At 39.6% G+C, this 22524-nt stretch overlaps 1 long non-coding RNA gene across 1 annotated transcript in view; it reads right to left on the bottom strand.

The window, feature by feature from the left end:
• LOC125934135 (uncharacterized) overlaps positions 1 to 17468 on the bottom strand; it is a 206898-nt gene extending 189430 nt beyond the window's left edge. The window contains exon 1 of the long non-coding RNA XR_007461246.1: positions 17172 to 17468. This is a non-coding gene — a long non-coding RNA (uncharacterized LOC125934135). The remainder of the gene's footprint in view (positions 1 to 17171) is intronic.
• Between the last annotated feature and the right edge of the window lie 5056 nt (positions 17469 to 22524).

Genomic DNA, 22524 nt, shown 5'->3' with positions numbered 1-22524 from the left:
TTTTTTCAATGAAATATTCTATTGTACAATGAAACATAATTCATTTAGGTAATCTTCTCTTATTTAACAAAGAATGAATATATAGTATTTCTTTAAAACAAATTCATGAAAGTAGGGATGCCTGGATAGCTCAGTCAGCAACCGACTCTTGGTTTCGGCTCAGGTCATGATCTCACGGTTCATGAGCTTGAGCCCCACGTCAGGTTCTGTGCTGACAGTGTGGAGCCTGCTCGGGTGTGTCTGTCTCCCTCTGTCTGTCTCTGTCTCTGTCTCTGCCCCTCCTGCATGCTCACTCTCTCTCTCACTCTCAAAAAATAAATTTTAAAAAATAAAATAAAATTAAATTAAAATTAAAATAAAAAAATAAAATAAAATCCTGAAGGTAGAATTTCAGGGTCAAAGATAGGTACATCTAAACATTCATGTACTTTAATGGTCTTATTGCTGCCAAATGCTTTTATATCATATCTTAAATATAAATGTTTATGGAAGTGTTTTTGTATGTGTGTCATCAATAATCATTAAATAAAGTGGTATTTGATAATTCATGCCCCTTTTCGATTTTCATACTGATAACCCACTCTATTCAGGAAACTAGTAACCTAGAAGATAAAACCACAGGTTGTAGTTCAGTACAGATTCTCTGAAAAGTTTGAGTAAGCTCTAATATCACTCTTGGTGCACTCATTCTCTGTACACCCTGTTTGGGTTTTCCCTGTGAGCCTGTCTTTCCATGCCCACTTGCGACTCTGCCCCCCAGAGGTGCCCAGTCAGCTCTGCCGCCCTCACTTTGGGCCCCACACCCTCCAGTGGCTACATGCTGATGTTGAGTGCATCTCTCTCTAGCCCAGATTGGGGCAGTTCCCCTTGACTGCACAGGGTCATTTATCTTAGCTAGCAAACAATCTTCCCTATTATTTTAACATCGCCCAAACATTTTTCAAGATTTAGCTCAACTATCCCATTTTCTGTGAAGGCCTGAATGGCAGCAGGAAGGATCTCTCTTCTTTGATTCCACTGCTGTCCCAACTTGGTGTAAGACTGTGTAGCAATGCGTCCTTGCTCGGTCACACGACCTCTTCTTATGCACACAGCTTACTCTCCCATCCTGTTTTCTCAAGCACCAACACTGAACCTGGCATAAGGTAAATAATTGAAGAATGATTCCACACGTGAAACTAGAAACTACTTACTAGTCCCCTTCACCCTAAGTTAGGAAAAACTGAGACCAAACAAATTAAACACAAACACACAAAAGAGAAAGAGAAAGGAAACAAGAACATTTTAGAGGGCTATATTATCTACTAACTTAATATATTTCCTTAATGAAAGTGCTTAATTTCCAATAAAATTAAATGAAGACTATGTTTTCAGAGAGAAGAAAAACAAAATTTTCTGCTTAGAGTAACTGATAGTTAATGCAAAGTGAAAATCACGCATTTTTCTTTTCTTGTGTTTTTTCCCTGTTCGCCGACCATTATTTAACATTCTGTGCCCATCACTCAAAGAAAGAGAGACGGTTGTTCATTCTGAGTTAGGCTTTTGCTTATCTGACCAGCAGGGTCAGGATAATAAATCACTCAACCCCCAGGGAATAACAAAATGCTTAATGGATTTGTGCAGTTACCAGGAAAATAAATAAATAAAGAGAAAAACTTTCAGGATTCAATTCATTTTCAAATACTACATAGTACTTAAGACTGCATGAAGATCATATACAGCTGAAGCAGACAGAAGGGGAAAAAAAATAGACAAGTGACATTTCCATTGGAGAAAAAGATACGGTCACTAAGCTTTGCTCCAAAGGGCCCTTCTAAATACAAGCGGAAAAAAGCCAAAAGAAAAAATTCAAGGTGACGCTCCTCAATCATTTACAGTTCCTTATCTGAGGGGGTAAAAACTGTTTTACTGAATATTCATCACACAGAACGATCTACACTGTAATATTGCTTAAAAGTCAGATATAAATTGCCCATGAAACTTACAAAAACAGTACATGAAACTTACAAAAACTTACAAAAGCAGCTGACACTTCCATGAAAGCTTCTATCCTGAGAATAAAATAATTTCCTTGCCCTACTCTGGTCTTGCTGTGCTGTTTGAAGCAAAATACTTAATTCTGTGTCTCAGGTAGACTGTCTGATGAAACTTGCTTTCATATCCCCTTCACCCTAAGAAATAGTGAAAGTGTCTGACTCCAAAATACTCTAATCTTTAAAAGTGGTTACACACAAGATATAAATTCATACTATAGCTAGGAAACATATGTGAATCTCCCAGCATTGTGCCTGGCACATCAGTTATTTAACAACTGTTATTTACATCCCCTTCTTCTCCAGATAAAATTAAACGTTTTGTGTGTGTGTGTGTTCACTTAAGACAAAATAAGTCAGAATAAAATTGAATTTTTTTTTAATTCTTCTAAAGACATGATATCATTCTTCCCCTTGTTTTTGCCCTTTCGTAATATGCATCTGTGTGCCGAGTCCTATGTAAACGCTCAGTGCTAGAAAGTAGTGACATGTGTACACACGTCTGGAGATTAGCAGCCTAATACTCAGAGTAGATTTGAAATGATGTTAGGAATTCTGTCACCTCTGAGCAGCAACTTCTGATGGAAGCCCCAGAACTGCCATACTTGGTACGATTTTGGTCTACATACGCTGCAGTTTTGCCTCCGCTGATCTGACATCCAAGCATATGACAACATTTTTGCTTCTTTTACAAGATTTCCTGGAGTTTGCACTCGCTTCATGATCTTGGCGGAGATTTTGCTGCTGAAATAACATACAGAGTCCTCACCAAAATGGGGTGTTGCCGAAATGCCAGGAAAGTGCTAGCGTGGGCAAAATCTGCGAGCGACAGTCACCACCTCCTACCTGGCCAAACTTGCCTTCCCATAGTTCCTTAAAGTTTTCAGGGAGAGGTGTTATTTTCCCCCCTAAAATAAAAACAGTTCTAATATTCCCTGATTCTTTCTTAAATTCTATCTTTGGGCAAGATCTGCAACCAAACTTGCTCAAATATGGACCGAAAATCCTTATAGAATATTCCATACAAATTAAAAACCCTGAATGTAACTTACTTTCCTATCTTCAATGCTAAAATTAAAACGTCCCCCATATTAATTTTAACCACGTGCTTTTGTTCTTTAAAATCCATGACCAAAGGTTTTCCTATCTGGTCAACATCAACTTCTTTTCAGAACACAAGTTGAGCTTTTTTACTTTTTATTATCATCAGGCAGCATTTGAGTCCCTGACTCACACTTAAAATACTCAAGGTTTAACATGGCCATATTCTTTCCAAAAGCATTGAACTCATGCTTTCACCAATGGATATTTAATATCATCTCTCTATGTGCTCTCTGAGTGCCAAAATGCCACTCTTAATGCTGGCAATCCAGCCACGGAAAGGACAGTGCTGGATTTTCAGAGAGCTTCCCTTCCTAGTGAGTGGAAGTAGATAATAAATGCGTTAAGTATGTAACCTGGCAGATGGTGGGCGATAAGATCAAGGGCAAGTTCAAAGCACAGGACAGGAAGCAGTGGAGAAGGAGTTATTCCAGATGGGGCCAAGTAAAGTGGCATGCAATCAGATTCCCAAAGGGAATAAGGAAGCAAAGTGTGCAGATACCTGGAAGAGACCATTCCAAGGAGAGATTCTGCAGCAGAAACATACTTAGGGTACATATGGAAAGCAGGTAGACCAGGTGGCTAACGTACACCAACAGGGGAGCAAGCGACAGGGAAGGAGACTCGAGAGACAGTTGGTCTAGGACAAGTATGGCCACTTAGGCCATGACAGTGCCTTCACAAGGAACTCAGAGTGAGTTGAGAAGGCAACAGAGGGCTTGAGGAAGAAGAGTCAGATGATGTGACATCTATTTTAAAGGCTAACCAGCCTGGTACGTGGACAGATCTCAGAACTAAGAATGGAATAAAAAAGGGGCACCCGGGTGGCTCAGTCAGCTGGGCGTCTAACTTCGGCTCAGGTCATGATCTCACTCATGGGTTAGAGCCCTGCATCAGGCTCTGTGCTGACAGTTCAGAGTCTGGAGGCTGCTTTGGATTCTATGTCTCCCTCTCTCTCTCTGCCCCTCCCCTGATCATGCTTCTCTCTCTCTCTCTCTCTCTCTCTCTCTCTCTCTCTCTCTCTCAAAATAAAAAAACATTGAAAAATATTTTTTTAAAAAGTGGAATTAAAAAAAAAGAGTAGCTAAGGAGTGTTTCTTAGGGAGCCCGTAGGGGAGGAGAAGAGAAATGGTTAGATTAAGGATGTACTTGGGGGTGCCTGCATGTGTCAGTCTGTTAAGCATCCAACTTCAGCTCAGGTCATGATCTCACAGTCTGTGAGTTCGAGCCCCATATCGGGCTCTGTGTTGACAGTGTGGAGCCAGGAGCCTAGAACCTGCTTTGAGTTCTGTGTCTCCCTCTCTCTCTCTGCCCCTCCCCTGCTCACTCGTGCATGCTCTCTCTCTCAAAATAAATAAACACTAAAAAAATTTAAAAACAAAAGGATGCACTTCAATGTATTTCACATCCCACTAGATGTGGGATATGGAGAAAAAAAAAAAAAAAAAAAAAAAACTATTCAAAGATGACTCCAAAGGCCTTGGTCTGAGTAACAGACAAAAGCGAGCTGCCATTTACCAAGACGTGGAGTAGGCTGTAGTCGGAGGAAAATCAAGAGTTCAGGGTTGAATACAGTTACATTTGAGTTGCCCATTAGTGATATTAAGTTCAAATGTCAAATAGGTAGTAGAATTTGTGAGAACGGCATGCAGAAGAGGTTTCCAGGCTGGAAAGGAAAACTGAATGCCATTGGGTGACTGTGGAAAGTATCATAATCCAACTGTGCCGGCCAGCTCTTCCTGCAATGACGCTATGTTAAAAAACAAACAAACAAACAAAAAAAACAACACCTCAAAATCATGTGGCATCCAATCAGCAGTCACTTTTCTAGCCTGTAGGTAGGGACGCCTCCACCTCAGGCTGCAGTGTGGCTCGCTTGACTCTAAGCCTTGGGTCAGGTTTACCTTTGATCTGTCTCATTCCAGGACCCACGTTCATAGCTGACGTCATGACCTTACCAAGACGGTCACACCAGAGAGCCACAAGAAATATACGATGCCTTTCAGGGCTTTGTCTCAGAACCTGGGTACCCTAGCACTTCTGCTCACATTCCACTAGCCAAGTGACTTAGTGAAACCCAGTGTCAATACAGCCGAGTAAGATACTTACTTGACCTACAATTGCAGGAAATGCAAAATCACATGGCAAAGGACACATAAATTTCTGACACAGGAAAGGCCTGAAGAATTAACTGGAACAGTAATCCAGTCTACCTTTCCACTCACACTGTAGCCTTAGCTGTAGCTCACAACAAAAGACTTCTCTGAGATCCTATAATCTTTTAACCCAATGAGTTTCTTCAAATACCTATTTTTGAAAGCCACTTACAAATGTATTTGAGGTAATTATGATTGGATTTCTTTCACTACAGGAAAAACAGGTTGGTATTTTCTAATAACATGGTATACATCATACATTAAATACCATTTCTTTAAAAAATGTCTTTATCAGGGGCGCCTGGGTGGCGCAGTAGGTTGAGCGTCCGACTTCAGCCAGGTCACCATCTCGCGGTCCGTGAGTTCGAGCCCCGCGTCGGGCTCTGGGCTGATGGCTCGGAGCCTGGAGCCTGTTTCCGATTCTGTGTCTCCCTCTCTCTCTGCCCCTCCCCCGTTCATGCTCTGTCTCTCTCTGTCCCAAAAATAAATTAAAAACGTTGAAAAAAATTTTTTTTAAATAAATAAAAAATGTCTTTATCAGTGCTTCTCAAACTATTTGTGGGGAAGGGATTTTTTTTTTTTTATTTCAACAAGGCACAGACCTATAATTTTACAAAACACAATAAAATTAATTGCTAAGACTGCCTTTTTTTAAAAAAGCAAAGACATATAAAATTCAACTCCATGTTTTTAGGAAAGTACTTGGTCACTCCACTATAAGAGTTTCTAAATATTCTCAATTTCTGTACTTGTCTTGCTGAAGATAACAGTTCATAGAATAGCATCAGCCCATGGACCACACTCTGAAAAGTACTGCCCTAAATGATTCTACCACAACCAGACCCCTTTGCCCCAAAATCTTAGTGTCACTAAATAACAGCAGTTGGAACACAAAACTTAGTTGCCAAGGACTTAAAAATGAATTCACTTATACCTAAGTTTACTAAACTATTAATTCAATTTGCCAGGCTCTTTTGGTCCCCAGGATTCCATGCTTCAGTTATTAAGTAAAAAGGAACAAAAGAGGGGGGGAACTCTGTCAAATAGCCATATCCTGCTTTATGATTTTTACTATGTTTTTCTTGATTCTTATGGCAATGCCTTTCAGATTTTCCACCCATGCTGTACACACACAAATTACTAAAATCTCCTGGCCACATCCTGAGGCTACCTTAATTGACTGTTATCAAGCTGTGCTTTTTAAATGTTCCAGCATTTGATCTTTTTAAAATGCTTCTGAGACTTAACTGATGTCAAACTGGCTGGTCTAATTTCCTGCTATGTCTTTAGATCCTTTTTTAAAAAATAATTGGGTGTTGAATTAGGTTTTTTTTTTCTTCCTTCCTCAAGGGATCACTACTAAATTTAGTTAAGCTCTGACCAACAAAAAAATTCCATTCTGTCCCATTAATTTGCTATACTTGGACTTACTGTCTCTCAAGTCATAAGCTACCTTGGAGTACCCCCCCAAAATTAAGCCAGGTTTACTCAGCCCTAGTGAAAAGGGTCTTTATGGACATGGAAGTATCTAGATGATCTAGATACCACATTTGAGAATGGGATCTGTTGAGCCTTGTCTGCAGCATCCAGGAGTCCTTTGTGTGGTGAAAGAGGAAGACCAAAGGAGTGATGACATTGATTCTAATACTGAAACAATGACTTATTTCTAAAAATGTCCTCAGTATAACATATACCATGCCTGTCGAAGACTCACAACTAGCAACCAAGGCTTCTGGACTATTTCACAGTTGTGAATAGTGAGGGGGCACTCTGAAGTATTCAAGACTGGAGGCATACCTTCCCACTGTGCCTAAGCTTCTTTGTTTTTTCATTATCATAGTTTGTGATTTAAAGCAAAATGAAATTCATCAATACTGATTCGTTCCATGTTCTTTTGGAAACTCTTTCTTTCTAAATAGTAATGAACAGCCTAAGCTCTACTCCTCCAGAACAAGAAATTTATTTCGGGCTGTATCTACGCAATGCCAACAAATCAACTGAGTAACCAATCAAAACTATTGAAAAGCAAATAAAATCAGTATGCAGTTCAGCTGGATTGTTCAGTCAAGTCAGACAAAAGAGTTGATCCTAGGGACAAATGAGACACAATTTTTAAGACAACTTTAAATTCACGTTTTATCTCCCAGAGAACCTTGCATTAATAAGAACTCAAGTAATTGCTAAAAATATATTAAAAATTGTTTTTAGGGGTGCTTGAGTGGCTCAGTCAGTTGAGTGTCCAACTTCGGCTCAGGTCATGATCTCACGATTCGTGGGTTTGAGCCCCGCATCGGGCTTGGGGCTGACAGCTCAGAGCCTGGAGGCTGCTTTGGATTCTGTGTCTCTCTCTCCCTCGGCCCCTCCCCTGCTTGCTCGCTCTCTCTCTCTCTCTCAAAAAGTAAATAAACATTAAACAAATTTTTTTAAGTCATTTTAATGTTTCTAAAATGGTGTTTAAAATATTTATCCAGGGGCGCCTGGGTGGCTTAGTCAGTTAAGTGTCCAACTTCAGCTCAGATCATGATCTCGTGGTTTGTGGGTTCAATCAAGCCCGACGTCAGGCTCTGTGCTGACATCTCGAAGCCTGGAGCCTGCTTTGGATTCTGTGTCTCCCCCTCTCTCTGCCTCTCCCATGCTCAGTCTCTGTCTCTCAATAATAAATAAACATTTAAAAACAAATTTTAAATATTTATCCAAATAGTGTACTCATAGGTGCAATTTACAGTAAGAAAATATTTAAATGTTTTGTAGAATCCAAATGCTAAGTAGTTGTGTTTTCTCCTCAGCTTTATTTAGAATGATAATTGGAAATGCCAACTCCTCCATATTTCAGCCAGATTTGCCCCCAGAGAGACCCTAGGAATTCTACCTTCTCTCCTCAACCACCCTTGTTCACATTTTGTAGCTCCTACTCCACAGAAGGCATGCTGAGCCATATGGGCCCCTAACACTGCAGATGAACCAAGAAGCTCGAGTTTATAAACTCTTCTCAAAGGAGGCTTTGTGCTAGGTACCACCAAGAAACTCAGAACTGACAGACCATATTTTATTTAAAGTATAATTTGGGGGCACCTGGGTGGCTCAGTCAGGTGAGCATCTGACTCTTGATTTCGGTTCAGGTCGTGATCTCAGGGTCATGGGATCAAGTCCCACATCTGGCTCCAAGCTCAGCAGGGAGCCTGCTTAAGATTCTCCCTCTCTCTCTCTCTCTCTCTCTCCCTGTCTCCCTCTGTTCCTCTCCTCCACTCATGCTCTCTCTCATCAAAACAATAATAATAAAGTATAATTTTATATCCAAAAAATATTACGTAAAGGGCAGACTACAAAATATAAAACAGAAATAATAATCAAAATTTGTTTAGATGAGGGGCAGCTGGGTGGCTCAGTTGGTTAAGCCTCTGACTTTGACTCAGGTCATGATCTCACAGTTTGTGAGTTTGAGCCCCATGTCAGGCTCTGTGCTGACAGCTCAGAGCCTGAAACCTGCTTCAAATTCTGTGTTTCCCTCTCTCTCTGCACCTCTCCTGCTTGCACTCTGTTTCTGTTTCTCTCTCTCTCTCTCTCAAAAATAAGTAAACATTTAAAAAAAAATTTAATAAAAAAATCTGTTGGGATGGTACTATATATTTATACATATATATTTATATAAATTGAGATTTCTGTTACTAGAATATATTAATAGAAGCAACAATAGCTTTCAAGAAAAGATCCCAATAAATCTAAGAATGTTGTTGTATTTGTCTGTTTGGGCTGCCATAACACAATAATACCATAGACTGGGTGGCTTCTACATCAGAAGTTTATTTTCTCACAGTCCTGGGGGCTAGAAATCCAAAATCAAGGTACAGTCAGGTTGGTTTCTATTGAGACCCATCTTCCTAGCTGATAGATGGCCACTTTCTCTCTGCATCCTCATCTGGCCTCTTCTCTATATGAAAAAATAGAAAGATCTATGGTGTTTCTTCTTCTTCTTATAAGGATACAATCCTATCAGATGAGGGCCCCACCCTGATTTTATTTAACTTTAATTACCTCCCTACGGAACCTATCTCCATAAACAGTCACCTTGGGGGTCAGGGCATCAATATTCGGAGGGGCAGGGTTGCACAATTCAGTCCATAACATTTATAAATCATAAAATAAGCATATAGAAACAATGGGAACCTTTATTTAATAAATAATACTCAGAAAACTATGCTTTACTCCACACCAAATTCTAAGCAGATTAAAATTAAACCACAAGGAAGTGTTTATCATAACCAAAGATTCAAATAAAAGGATAAATTATAAATGAAAAGGTCAAAATAGATAAGATTAAGAAAAGTAAAACACCTGTGTACCAATAATGTAACAATATTTAAATAAAAAGGAAAGCGAGAGCTCATGGAGAGACACAGAAAAGAGATATGAGAGATAAATATATATTCTTATACCTTATATACTTATATATAACAAACATAAGGTACCTATAAAATGTTTGAGTGCTAAGAGTTCATTAGAGAGATGCATAATAAAGGAAATACAAGTATGAGACAAACAAGATAAAAATCTATCCTATTTATCAAGCTTAGTGAAAATTAAAGTAATAATTAGTAATACTTTACACCCAATAACCTCCAGAGCTCTTTTTAAAAAATACCTAAATGCTGAGACTAATGCAGGAAACATATTCTAAAGCACTGCTAGAGACTGCAAATTATAGAAGTATTTTAAGAAAGCATTTGGAAAATACATATCAAAAATGTTAAAAATATTTCCCGTCCACTGAAGTCAATAATCCATTATTTGAAACATACTGCTATTAAAAAAACCCAAAAGCTATACAATGATATTCCTCACTTCTGAAGCAGACACTGTTCGCTCCCTACCTAACCACCCGTGATGCTTAATTTTATGTATCAACTTGACTGGGCCATGGGGGGGCCCATATCTTGGGTCAAACATTATTCTGGGAGTTTCTGTGAGTGTGTTTTTGGATAAGATTAACATTTAAGGGGCGCCTGGGTGGCTCAGTCGGTTAAGCATCCGACTTTGCCCCAGGTCATAGTGTCATAGTTCATGAGTTTGAGCCCCTTGTCAGGCTCTGTGCTGACAGCTCAGAACCTGGAGCCTGCTTTGGATTCTGTGTCTCCCTCTCTCTCTGCTCCTCCTGAACTCATGCTCTGTCTCTCTCAAAAATGAATAAACAGGGGCGCCTGGGTGGCTCGGTCGGTTAAGCGTCCGACTTCGGCTCAGGTCGTGATCTCACGGTCCGGGAGTTTGAGCCCCGCGTCAGGCTCTGTGCTGACAGCTCAGAGCCTGGAGCCTGTTTCAGATTCTGTGTCTCCCTCTCTCTCTGTCCCTCCCCTGTTCATGCTCTGTCTCTCTCTGTCTCAAAAATAAATAAACGTTAAAAAAAATAAATAAATAAAAAATTTTAAAAAAACGAATAAACATTAAAAAAAATTAATAAGAAAATATTTAAATTGGTAGATTAAGTAGATTGCCCTCCATAATGTGGGTGGGCCTTGTCTAATTAGTGGAAGGCCTGAATAAGACAGAAAGGCTGACCCTGAGCCTAGCAAGAGAGAATTCTCCTGCCTGATGGCCTTCATACTAGGACATCAGCTTTTTTCCTTGCCTTCAGACTTGAACTGAAAAATCAGCTCTTCCTGGGTTAGAAACCTGCCAGTCTCCAGAATGGCACGACACCACTGTCCTTTATGGTTCTGAGACCTTTGGAGTCAGAACTAAACCATCAGCTCTCCTGAGTCTCCAGCTCGCTGACTCACCCTGCAGACCTTGGGACTTGTCCACATCCATAATCAAGTGAGCCAGTTCTTTATACTAAATTATATAGATGGATAATGCAGAGGTATATAGATATCCATCTCCCATTGGTTCTGTTCTTCTGGAGAACCGTGACTAATACACCACCATTTCCACTCCCTGTTTGCCAGGTGAAATCTACTATGGTGTGTATGTGGGGGGAGGGGGGTTGATGTGCCTAGTCCTAGAACAGAATCATGTCTGCCCAAGTCAATCACTATAATTCTGTTGTTTGCAGAGCTAAGTCTTGTTTAGACAGATCACCTGATTCTGGCTACGAAACAGTGGAGTCTACTGGAAGCTCCTAGGGAAAGGTGAAAAAGAGAACCATAAAGAAAGAGGCCCTTTCTTCTCCCACCCTATTCCCTCTGGCTTGGAGGCTGCCCTGTGATGATGTGACATTTGAAGCAGTGGCAGTCACCTTGTACACATGAGGCACGCAGAGAATTGCAAAGAAAGCTGATGCTGATCCCAAGCACGGCTGTGTAGCCATTAACAGGCCCTGGTTTATGTAAACAGCAAATAATCCTTGTGGCTTAAGCCACGGTTAATGAGGCTTTCTCTTAATTTCAGATTCAAATATCCTAAATTATATCATTTACTTACTTCTTTCCTCACTCATTTATAATGACCAAAAATATATGGTAATTACCTACATCACATGAGAACAGTAAAGCAAACTCTCATATGTCAACTCAGTGGGAGCTTATCCAGGCATAAAGGATAAACACCACAACCACGCAACAACATGGCAAAGCCCTGTCTCAAGTAAAAGATAATGTTTACAAAATAAGGCTAAATCTTGCTTCATAAAAATAAAATAAATTGGGGATACATATGCAAGCATAATGTTAAATGTAAAAACACTATTGCAGAGTGTTATGGATTATAAAATATCGCTTAAATACATTTTGTTCAAGCACACATATGTATTGAATAGAGAGTCCTAAACCATAAAAGCATAATAGTATGATTTGGAAAGATGCCAAATTCATATTAGATTCGCCTCTAGGAAGAGTTCAAAGGGACTGGATCAGAGGGTCAGAAACAAAATTATCTATTGTTTATTTCTCTAAAAAGGAACACATTTTAAGCAAACATCATGAGCGCTATCATTTATTCATTTTAAATAGTAGATACAGGTGTTAGTTATATTTTGTCCTTTTCTCTATTAAATGTTGCATAAACTAAATACAATGCATACAGATATAGATAAGCAAACATAAATAGCTTTTAATAGTATTGCAATGGAAAAAATTATTTCTTTTCGTTTCCTAATATTAAAAAATATTAACTACAAGCTATTTCTAAAGTGTGATTCAAAACCTGTACAGGTCGTGTAGTTGAAAAGGCACGGAGCTGATTGTGAAGTGACTTATTTTCTAGGTCTTACTCTGCCCTTGTGTGACTGTAGTCATTATACCACTTTTGGAGAGAACAGGAAGTAATTCAATCTTAAGAGAAAAGGAATCCACCACAAAGTAAAGGCTATAGCTGAACAAAGTGCAAAGAGGGACTTAAAGCACTTTCAGAGCTCCTTCTTGCCCCTCTCTCTCCCTCTCTTCCACCCCTCCCCCAAATTCCTCCCTGCTCTATCTAGTGCATGTACTGGCACGCTCAAACTTGTGTGTTTGTGCTGCTCTTTTCAGTCTGCAGACAGGCTTCTTTTGCTTCTTTGATCCATGTGAACCGAAGACATTATTACAGCTTAAACAGGAGGGAGGTTAGGGAGGCAAGTTTCCAACATGAGGGGAAAAAATTGGTATTCCCTTAAAAAGAAAACATCAATGGGACTTGATCCCTAGTAATCTCATTAAAATAATTCCAAGATTTTGGAATGCTGTTGGAAATGCTGCTTCTATTTCTTCCTTGGGGGTGGGACGGGGTGAGAGAGAGGGTCATGGAGCTTTGTAAAGGTACTGAAAAGAACTGCAAAAGAGAAACAGAGATTTTGTTTACGGAACATCTCAAACTTATCTGACCCTAGCCTGATTTTTGGAGGAACACCTACTACCTGAAGACACTCGAGAAACCACTGCACTTTAATATATGTATAAGCCTACATTTCATAAGCACTACATGTCTGTGGGAAATAGAATCCTTAAAAAAATAATTAACTGCGCCATAAATAATTTATGTTAATAATTGCTCTCTGTCATATACTGAAGTCTCTGAAAAACCAAATTGCCCAAATAACTGCTCTTCTGAATCTGGGGGAATTTAGGATAAACTTTTATTGGTATAAAGCTCCCCATATCTTTGCTACCTTTTCTAATAACACTGCTCTCTTATTGTTGGTAAAATTATAAATAACCCTGAGATGGATTTCCATCCACTGTCCAATAAAGAGGTTTCAGACAGGAACTAAATGCAGGAACTAGAATCAGGCAGAAGTTTCTCAGTGGGGTTGATGCAGAATTTAGACTTTAGAGCACCTATTGATATTAACTGCAGATTCCACGGTTAAATAACAATGTCCTTTTGGATCTTTCATTTACTGTCAGGTTTATATTTAAAACTTATATAGAGCATCCACATCTTGCACGTGATGAATCAATGTAGACTTTAGCTCTGCCTTGCACGAGTGGCCAACCAATACATTTCGCTCTTTATTCCTAGGGGGAGTCTCCAGTCGCTAACTTTATTACAACACTTTATTGAAAATGTGTAATTTCAGTTCCAAGTTTCAAATTGTGTTTTATTAGTAAGAATTATTTGCTGTTCCCTAGAAAGTGATTTGAAGCCTGAGATAATTATAGAATCACAGAACTATAAAGCACATCCAGAGGTCACCTAGCCCATATTCTACTCTCGGAGCAGACCTATGCCTTAGCTAAGCAAAGCATTTTTCTAGACATTGTGCCCCAGAGAAAATGATTATATATTTCCCAGATGTGGTTTAAACCCATGGTTAAAAATCCTGACCAATAGTTATGGTCCATCTTCATAATGGGAAGTGTTAAAAAAAAAAAAAAAAAAAAGAAGCCCTGCAATGGAATGTAAGACCCCTTGCCTTACCCCAATCTCTCCTTCCTACCAATCTAAGGGCTTAAGAGTCCGTATTACTGATTCAGCACTTGGATTGTCTGGGCTCTTCTTTCAGGAGTCAAATTCACTCATCTAAAATGTACTTTCATTTACTTGCCACTCAAGCTCTCTCTTCCTACAGGTATCTCTGGTTTGTCAATAATGTTACCATTTTCTTGATCACCCAAGCTTAAACTTTCAAGTCATACAGGATTCCTCCCTTTCCCCCCACCCTGGCCACACATCCAATGGGTAACTGTCTTATGATGCCTGTCTATCCCCAGTGTGCGTCTCCTGGCTACATCCATTTCCATTTCTATTGAGGCTGACCCTACCACAGTCCAACTCCCTACAGCTTCTCATCTGCTACTCACCTTGTAAAACTTCCTAATTGGTGCTTACATCAGTTGCAGATTGAATTCAGCTACACAGAACACAAACCTTTGCCGTATATTCAGCATCTCAGGGAAAAAAACCTGGAAGTTATTCTTCTCTCATGTAACAACAGGGCCGACAGCAGGCAGTGTGGGAAAGCCCAAGATATTGCTGGCTTTCCATACCTATATTCTCAGGGCCTTCAGCAACCCTATTGCCTAAAGCTACCTCCTACTCTTAAAAGAGCGTTCTTGGAAGACTCAACCCTATGACTTCAACTTCTATTTCATTGGCCAAAACTAAACAATGCCACCCTTTATTTCAAAATAATATGTGGCAAATACGGCTGCTTTTTTTTTCCTTTTCTGTGGTTGCATGACCATTCCCCCAAAACCAGAGTCCTGTAACAAAGAAGGTGGATGACTATTAAGTAGATCGGAAGACTCTGCAATGGCATCCCAGCCTTCAGACTTGCCAGGAACAACCTGAACCCAATTGTGAGATCAATCTTTCCACAGCACAATTCTATGTCAAAGCTTGTCAAAACCATCCAGTGCCTAAAGTCCAAGTTTTCTGAACTACCAATCAAAAGCTGAAATCATCAGGTCCCAGGCTATTTTCCCATGATTCCATTCCAGTAACCTTATACTGAAATTAAACTGAACCACTTGCTATTATGGGCTCCATCACTTCAGGGCATCTGGAATGCCCCCCTCTGCTGCCATTTTCACGTCTTCAGTGGTCAGCTAAATCTCATCTGTTCTGAGTTCCTGATCACTCCTCTTCCACTTGCCTCTAATGAATGTCTAATCATAATACTGCAGAGTTGTATTTCACACATCTCTTAAATTCTTTATGTATGTTACCTTGTTTAATACTAACATTCCCTGGAAAGTAAGTTTCCATTATCCCCATTTTGCAGAGGAGGCACTGGAGGATCACCTAAGAAACTTGCTCAAGTTCACACTGCGAGTAAAATAAGAGTAGTCAAATTTAGGCCCATGTGGGAGGCCAATCTTGGGTTCTTCCCATTCCATCAGGCTGACACCCTCTACCAAATTTATGGTCTGACATTCTCTACAGTTCCTTTTATTACAAGGAGCATATTAAATTGATCTTCCTAGTCCCTATACCTAGAAAAAGCAGCATCCCCATCATAAACTGCATGTCCTCTTAAAAATAAAAGGCAGGGGCACCTGGGTGGCTCAGTCCATTAAGCATCCAACTCTTGATCAGGGATTAGATCATGATCTCGTGCTTTGTGAGTTTGAGCCCCACATCAGGATCTCTGCATCATCAGTGCAGAGGCTGCTTGGGACTCTGTCTCTTCTTCTCTCTGCCCCTCCCCCACTTGTGCTAGGGTGCTCGTTCACGCTCTCTCTCTCAAAATAAATAAATATACGTAAATTTTTTTTAATAAATAAAAATTAAAAAATAAAAGGCAAGTATCTCTAAATATTTATTGGAGTATCTGACACTGCTTTGAGGACACCTTCATCCCTACATCAACCTGTGTTTAATCTACTTCCATAAGTCTGTATTTATGTATTATGAATTCTCTTCTCAGAAAACATTATAAATAGCACTCTTTGTTTTTTAAAGGCATAGTACCATGAAGATTTTTTTATTGAGAAAGTTTACAAACTTACAGAAAAATAGAGCTTATAATGAATCCTATAAGCTCAATGCCAACATTTAACCATTTTTTACAGTTTGCAATATTTGCTTCATGTATTGCTTTGCTGTTTGTTATTTTATAAAGTAAATAATAGATATGATGACATTACTCCCTTATGTACTTAAGTTTGCAGTCCTTAGAACAGTAAGAATACTTCTCTATAATCACAATACCATTAGCACATTCACCAAAATCCACAAGAATTTAATTAAAACGAATAGCTAGTATGCATTAAATTTCCACAGTTTTTCAAAAACAGTGGTTTGATAGAACCAGGGTTCAAAGAAGTACCATTTTTTTTCTGTTTGTTTTGTTGGTTCTATTCTTTCCCACATTCTTCTCATGACAATGACTTATTGAAGAGATCAGGCCAATTTTCCTTCCAAGTGTCCCACTTCCTACACACTTCTGATTGCTTCCTCTTTTAAATTGTGTGCCCTATAAACCAGAATTTAGGTCTAAAGTCTTCATTCAATTCAGGTTACACATCTGTGGCAAGAATGCATGAATTCAGTGTTTATTAGAAAATGGGCAGAGAAAACCACAGATCTGCCACAAGCAAAGTACTATATTGAACAAAATTTCGTTATGTTAGCTCTTCTTCAAGAATCTATGAAGATAATAGTAGGAAACAAGTGGGAATGATGGGAAATGCTTTAATTCAATTAGGGCACTGCCTTTATCTTTTTGCTGTGTGAACAGAATTTCTGAGAACGCATGTGTATTTTCCAAGCATTGCACCATACCATAGATCTCAATCTTATCTGCTCTCCTCTCTAACAAGTTGCCTCAAAGAAAAATAAAAGGGAAAAGGGGGGAAAGAAAACAAAATTCCCATCAAGTATTATCTTCCCATGTGATCATTTATGACAGCTTGAGAATGAAATTGAGCCTAAACTGCCAACAGCTATATTTTCATAAGTGAAGGCCCCACACTGATTGCCAGTGGTAAAACAGTACAATAAAAAAAGGAAAACAATGTGAACTACTCACACAACACCAAGCAGCTTTTCCAGTTTGCTTTGTTTAGTCTCTCTTTCAGTGTTGTGGAAACGACACTTCAGTTCTAGTTGAGAGGGTTCTTTTATTACAACACAATGCAATTTTTTTCATGGTCACTTGTGCATAAATAGTAGTCTGCAATCTTTTAAAGATATATTACCCACACTCCAGATATAGCATTACTAATATCCAAGTGAGAAACAAGTGAAGGGCTTAGCACATAAAAGTCTGACTTGTGACCAGAAGCTGGCTGACCATCAAGGGGCCACAATGGGGTTCTGAGTGCAGAAGGCCTTCTATTTCACAGAAGGAATGTTGCTTTTGATATTGTGACCTAACCTGTTATTCGATGTTCTGTAACATACCAATTACTTGGGATATCAATACCACCACCGAATTATAATAGCTAACGTTGATCTAGAGGTACTATATACTGGGCTATCGACTTATTGCTTTGTGAGCATGACATCACACCTCAATCCTCAAAAGAATCTCCAGGAAATTATGCAACAGATAGTATTATTGCGCTCTTTTTGCTGATAAAGAATTTGGGACTTGTGAACTCATAGAAACAGAGAGTAGAATAGTGGTTGCCAGGGTTGAGGGGTTGGAGAAATGGAAACAGGTTGGTCAAAGAGTACAAAGTTCCAGTTGCAACAAGAGGAAGTTTTAAGGATCTAACGTCCACCACTGGTGTCTGTAACTAAAAATGCTGACTGCATATTGAAAGTTGCCTAGAGACTAGATCTTAAGTATTCTCGCACACAAAACAATGTAAATGTGGATGAATGAGGTGTTCATTTGATTATAGTAAATATTTTGCAATGTGTGCAATACAATCACACTGTATACTTTGAATATATACAATTTTATCTGTCAACTACACCTCAATAAAGCTGCAGGTAAAAAAGAAACTATGACTTGAAAAGTTTAGGAGTCAAGCTCATATGACCCCAAAGACTGTGCTGGTAAAACTCCTCACAATTTCTCCCGTAAGTGGTATCATAGAGAGAGGAGAATATGAACACTGCTTCAGGTCTAAAAAGGTGTCAGCTATGGGGTCTCCTGAGACTAAAAAGATAATGAGCCATCCTGCCTCCTTCCCATACATACTTAGTTGACCTTCATCAATGGATCATCACCTCCACAGTTAGATACTAAAAATGGACAAACTAAATACATACAGCAAAGGTGGAGTTAACTGGGGTATTTTTCATCAGGAAATGTAAATGGAATATATCGTAAACCAGGATAACCCAAAGTCAGCAAATTCTCTTGACAGAATCACCGCAATGCTTACTCGCCAGTTCCCATTCAATCATCACCTAAATTTAGGAACCACAGAAGAGGAAGGAAAAGTTGGGGCATAGAGACAGACAGTAAAGTATACCCAAGCAAAAAGGTAACTTCTATTTCCAATAATACGATAATTGAAATAACCAAAAAGTTGAAAGCTATGGAAAAACTTTAAGTTTACAGATACAATACAATATCTTTTTAAGTACACACTTGAATTCACTCACCTACACACACACACACACACACACACACACGAAATATGTAAGAAAAATCTCCAGAAGAAACACATAAACAGCACTAATCAGCAGAGCCTACATCTGTAGATGTTTGGGGATGGGAAAGGACATCAGATGTCAGTTTCAGTAAACAGGCTGAATTTTAGAGGCCACATGGAAATAGGATATAAGACCTTGGGACATCAAAAAGTAGTTATAGCTGAGAATTTCATCTAAAGCTAGCAGCTCAGAACTCACAGAGTATACACTTTCACTTAAAAGATGAGCTTGGGGCACCTGGGTGGCTCAGTCGGTTAAGCGTGCGACTTTGGCACAGGTCATGGTGTCACAGTTTGTGAGTTCAAGCCCCACGTCAGGCTCTGTGCTGACAGCTCAGCCTGGAGCCTGCTTCATATTCTGTGTCTTCCTCTCTCTCTCTGTCCCTCCCCCAACTCATACTCTGTCTCTCCCTCAAAAATAAATAAAACATTTAAAACATTAAAAAAAAAAAGATGAGCTTAGCAAAAGACTGTACACTGAAGGAAAAAGGATCAGTAAACTTGAAGACAAGTTATAATAAATTCTTTAAACTGAATCATAGAGGAAAAAGATTGAACTTAAGACAGGATCAGTGGGGCGCCTGGATGGCGCAGCCGGTTAAGCGTCCGACTTCAGCCAGGTCACGATCTCACGGTCCGTGAGTTCGAGCCCCGCGTCGGGCTCTGGGCTGATGGCTCGGAGCCTGGAGCCTGTTTCCGATTCTGTGTCTCCCTCTCTCTCCGCCCCTCCCCCTTTCACGCTCTCTCTCTCTCTGTCCCAAAAAAATAAAAAAAAAAAAAAAAAAAAAAGACAGGATCAGTGAACTCTGAGGAAAATAACAAGATATCCAGTATACATTTAATTACTAGTTCCAGAGAAAAAGGAGAAAAAGAATAGAGCAAAAAAATTATTTTAAGAAATTATGCAAATTTTCCAAAGATGATGAAAAACAATAACCTAGAGATTCAAGAAGCTAAACTAATCCCAAACAGAATACAGTACAACCTTGGATTGTGAGTAACTTGTTCTGCAAGTGTTCAAAAGATGAGCAAACATTTCTAAAAACTTTAACTACTTTAAATGAGCAATGTCTTGCAATACAAGTAGTATGTGATGCTGAATGCCACATGGTCACAACTGAGCCAATGGTTGGTTTCTCTCTCCCTCCCTCTCTCTCTCTCTCTCTCTCTCTCTCTCTCTCCCCCTCTCCCTCTCGGTCTCTCTACTTTTCTGTGGGATTGTGGGTGATCATCTCCCATTCTTGGATGCTCAGTCGCAGGCCATGGTGTTTGGCAGAAATGAGTGATTTTTCAGAACGTTGGAAGGTGCCCACAATGGCACTAATATAATTTTGTCACTTCAAAGCACTGACGGGGAGGGAGCCAAGATGGCGGAACAGCATGGAAGTTTTTTGTGGGTCTCAAGTCCATGAAATACAGCCAGACCAACATTAAACCATCCTGCACACCTAGAAAACTGATCTAAGGAAAAACACAACAATTTGCACAACCCGAACCACAGAATTCAGCAGGTATGTGGCATGCAGAGATGAACTGGGGAAGGGAGAAGTCGCAAAGGGCAAGGGGTCACCTTTGCAGGCACAGAGAGGACAGAGGGTGGGGGGAATATGGGAAAAGCACCCCTCCCCAAAAGCAGCCGGAGAGAAAGTGGAGAATTGGAAACACCCGCAGGCACTAAACTAAAAAGGGAGAAAGGAGAAAGAAGAGAGTTTAAATTCCATTAAGACTGTTAACAAGGGGGAGAGCAGAGTCTGCAACTCCATAGCTCAATACCTGGAGGTGCTCTCGTGGGAAGGGTGATCCCCAGGAGCAGAGTGGGGTCCGGGAGGTTCTTAAGCCACACACGGAAAAGCGGTTCCACTGCTGGGAAGACATTTAGTAGAGACTGTGAGGCAACCTGGGCCCAGCAGACCCCAGTAAACGGCCACATTCACAGGTGCTGGAACAAGGTCGTCGAGGGTGAAGCCTGGTGCCAGATGTGTGTTGCGATTTTCCATAATCCCTGAAATGCTGCTGCTACACTAGCTCGAGAACTGTTTCTGGGCACCAGCGGCAGCAGCAGGGTCCAGCAAGCATTCGTGGGTGTAGCCGATATTCAGCCACTGCTCGGTGAGACCCTCCAGCGGAGGGGCGGAACAGGTCAAACCTGCAGTCCCTCAGAAGTAAGGGGCCGGGGAAAACAGCCGCATCTGAGACAAAACTCGGGAGGGAAGTACTGCCTGGGCTGTAGACAGAGGACAGGTGTGCGATTGCTGAGTGGGGAGAAGAGAGTTGTGATACTAGAGACTGGGTAGCTGGGTGATGCCATTTTCACGGCTCCCACGCATGTGCATATCCATCTATGAGCGCCACAACAACCCAACCCCAGTAGGCTAGCAGCACCATCTAGTGGAGAATGGAGCCGTTACACTAAGCCCCACCCATTTGGGCCAACCTCCCTCTTCAAGAACAGAAGTCTCACCGCCTGGTTAGTTTTTGAACTATAAAGTGCTTCATAGTCTGACCTATAGGGGAAAACGAAGTAATTTCAGTCGTATTTCAATCTGTTAACAAGTCCATCTATTCAATTTTTTTTTCTTTTTAACTTCTTCTTCATGAATAAAGATAAAAAATCATTTTTATTTTCAATTTTTATTAAAAATATTTTTCTTTACTTTTTTACTATATTTTTTAGTTTATGTAAATTTTTTCAAATTCTATTTTACTTCCATGTTATTTTAGTCTACTACACTGTACTCAGTTTTTCAAATTTTCAAATGATTTCTTTTTTCTTTTTTCTTTTTCATTTCTTTTTTCTTGAATACAAAAAGAAAAAATTCATTTTTATTTTTATTTATTAAAAATATTTTCCTTTAATTTTTTTGTCTACTCTATTCTTTCCTTACATGTAAGTTTTTTCAAATTCTATTTTACTCCCATCATCTCATATTAGTCGGCTTCAGTATATCCATTTTTTTCAAATTTTCATATGATTTCCTTTATTTTATTTCTCCTTTTTTCTCTAATCTATCAAACAATTTTCAACACCCAGACCAAAACACACCTAGGATCTAGCATCATTTATTCGATTTCGTGTGTATTTAATTTTTTTTAATTTTAGGGTTTTTTTCTAATTTTTTCTACCTCATTAATTCTTTTTCTCCCTTCAAAATGACAAAACGAAGGCATTCACCCCAAAAGAAAGAGCAAGAAGAAACCACAGCCAGGGATTTAACCAACACAGATACAACAAGATGTCTGAACCAGAATTTAGAATCACAGTAACAATACCAAATGGAGTCGAAAAACTAGTCAGGACGAAATAAAAAATGCTATACCTGAGCTGCAATCATGGAGGGATGCCACAGCGGCAAGGATAGATGAGGCAGAACAGAGAACAAGTGACATAGAGGACAAAATTATGGAGAATAATGAAGCAGAAAAAAGAGGGAGATTAAGGTAAAGGAGACAATTTAAGAATTAGAGAAATCAGTGACTCATTAAAAAGGAACATCAGAATCATAGGGGTCCCAGAAGAGGAAAAGAGAGAGAAAGGGGTAGAAGGGTTATGTGAGCAAATCATAGCAGAAAATTTTCCTAACCTGGGGAAAGACACAGACATCAAAATCCAGGAAGCACAGGGGACTCCCATTACAATCAACAAAAACTGACCATCAACAAGGCATATCATAGTCAAATTCACAAAATACTCAGACAAGGAGAGAATCATGAAAGCAGCAAGGGAAAAACAGTCCTTAACCTACAAGGGAAGACAGATCAGGATAGCAGCAG

The sequence above is a fragment of the Panthera uncia genome, chromosome D4 (genome assembly GCF_023721935.1).
Source record: "Panthera uncia isolate 11264 chromosome D4, Puncia_PCG_1.0, whole genome shotgun sequence".
Taxonomy (NCBI): domain Eukaryota; kingdom Metazoa; phylum Chordata; class Mammalia; order Carnivora; family Felidae; genus Panthera; species Panthera uncia.
The sequence above is the reverse complement of the archived record's forward strand: the minus strand, read 5'-3'. Positions and strand labels throughout refer to the sequence as shown.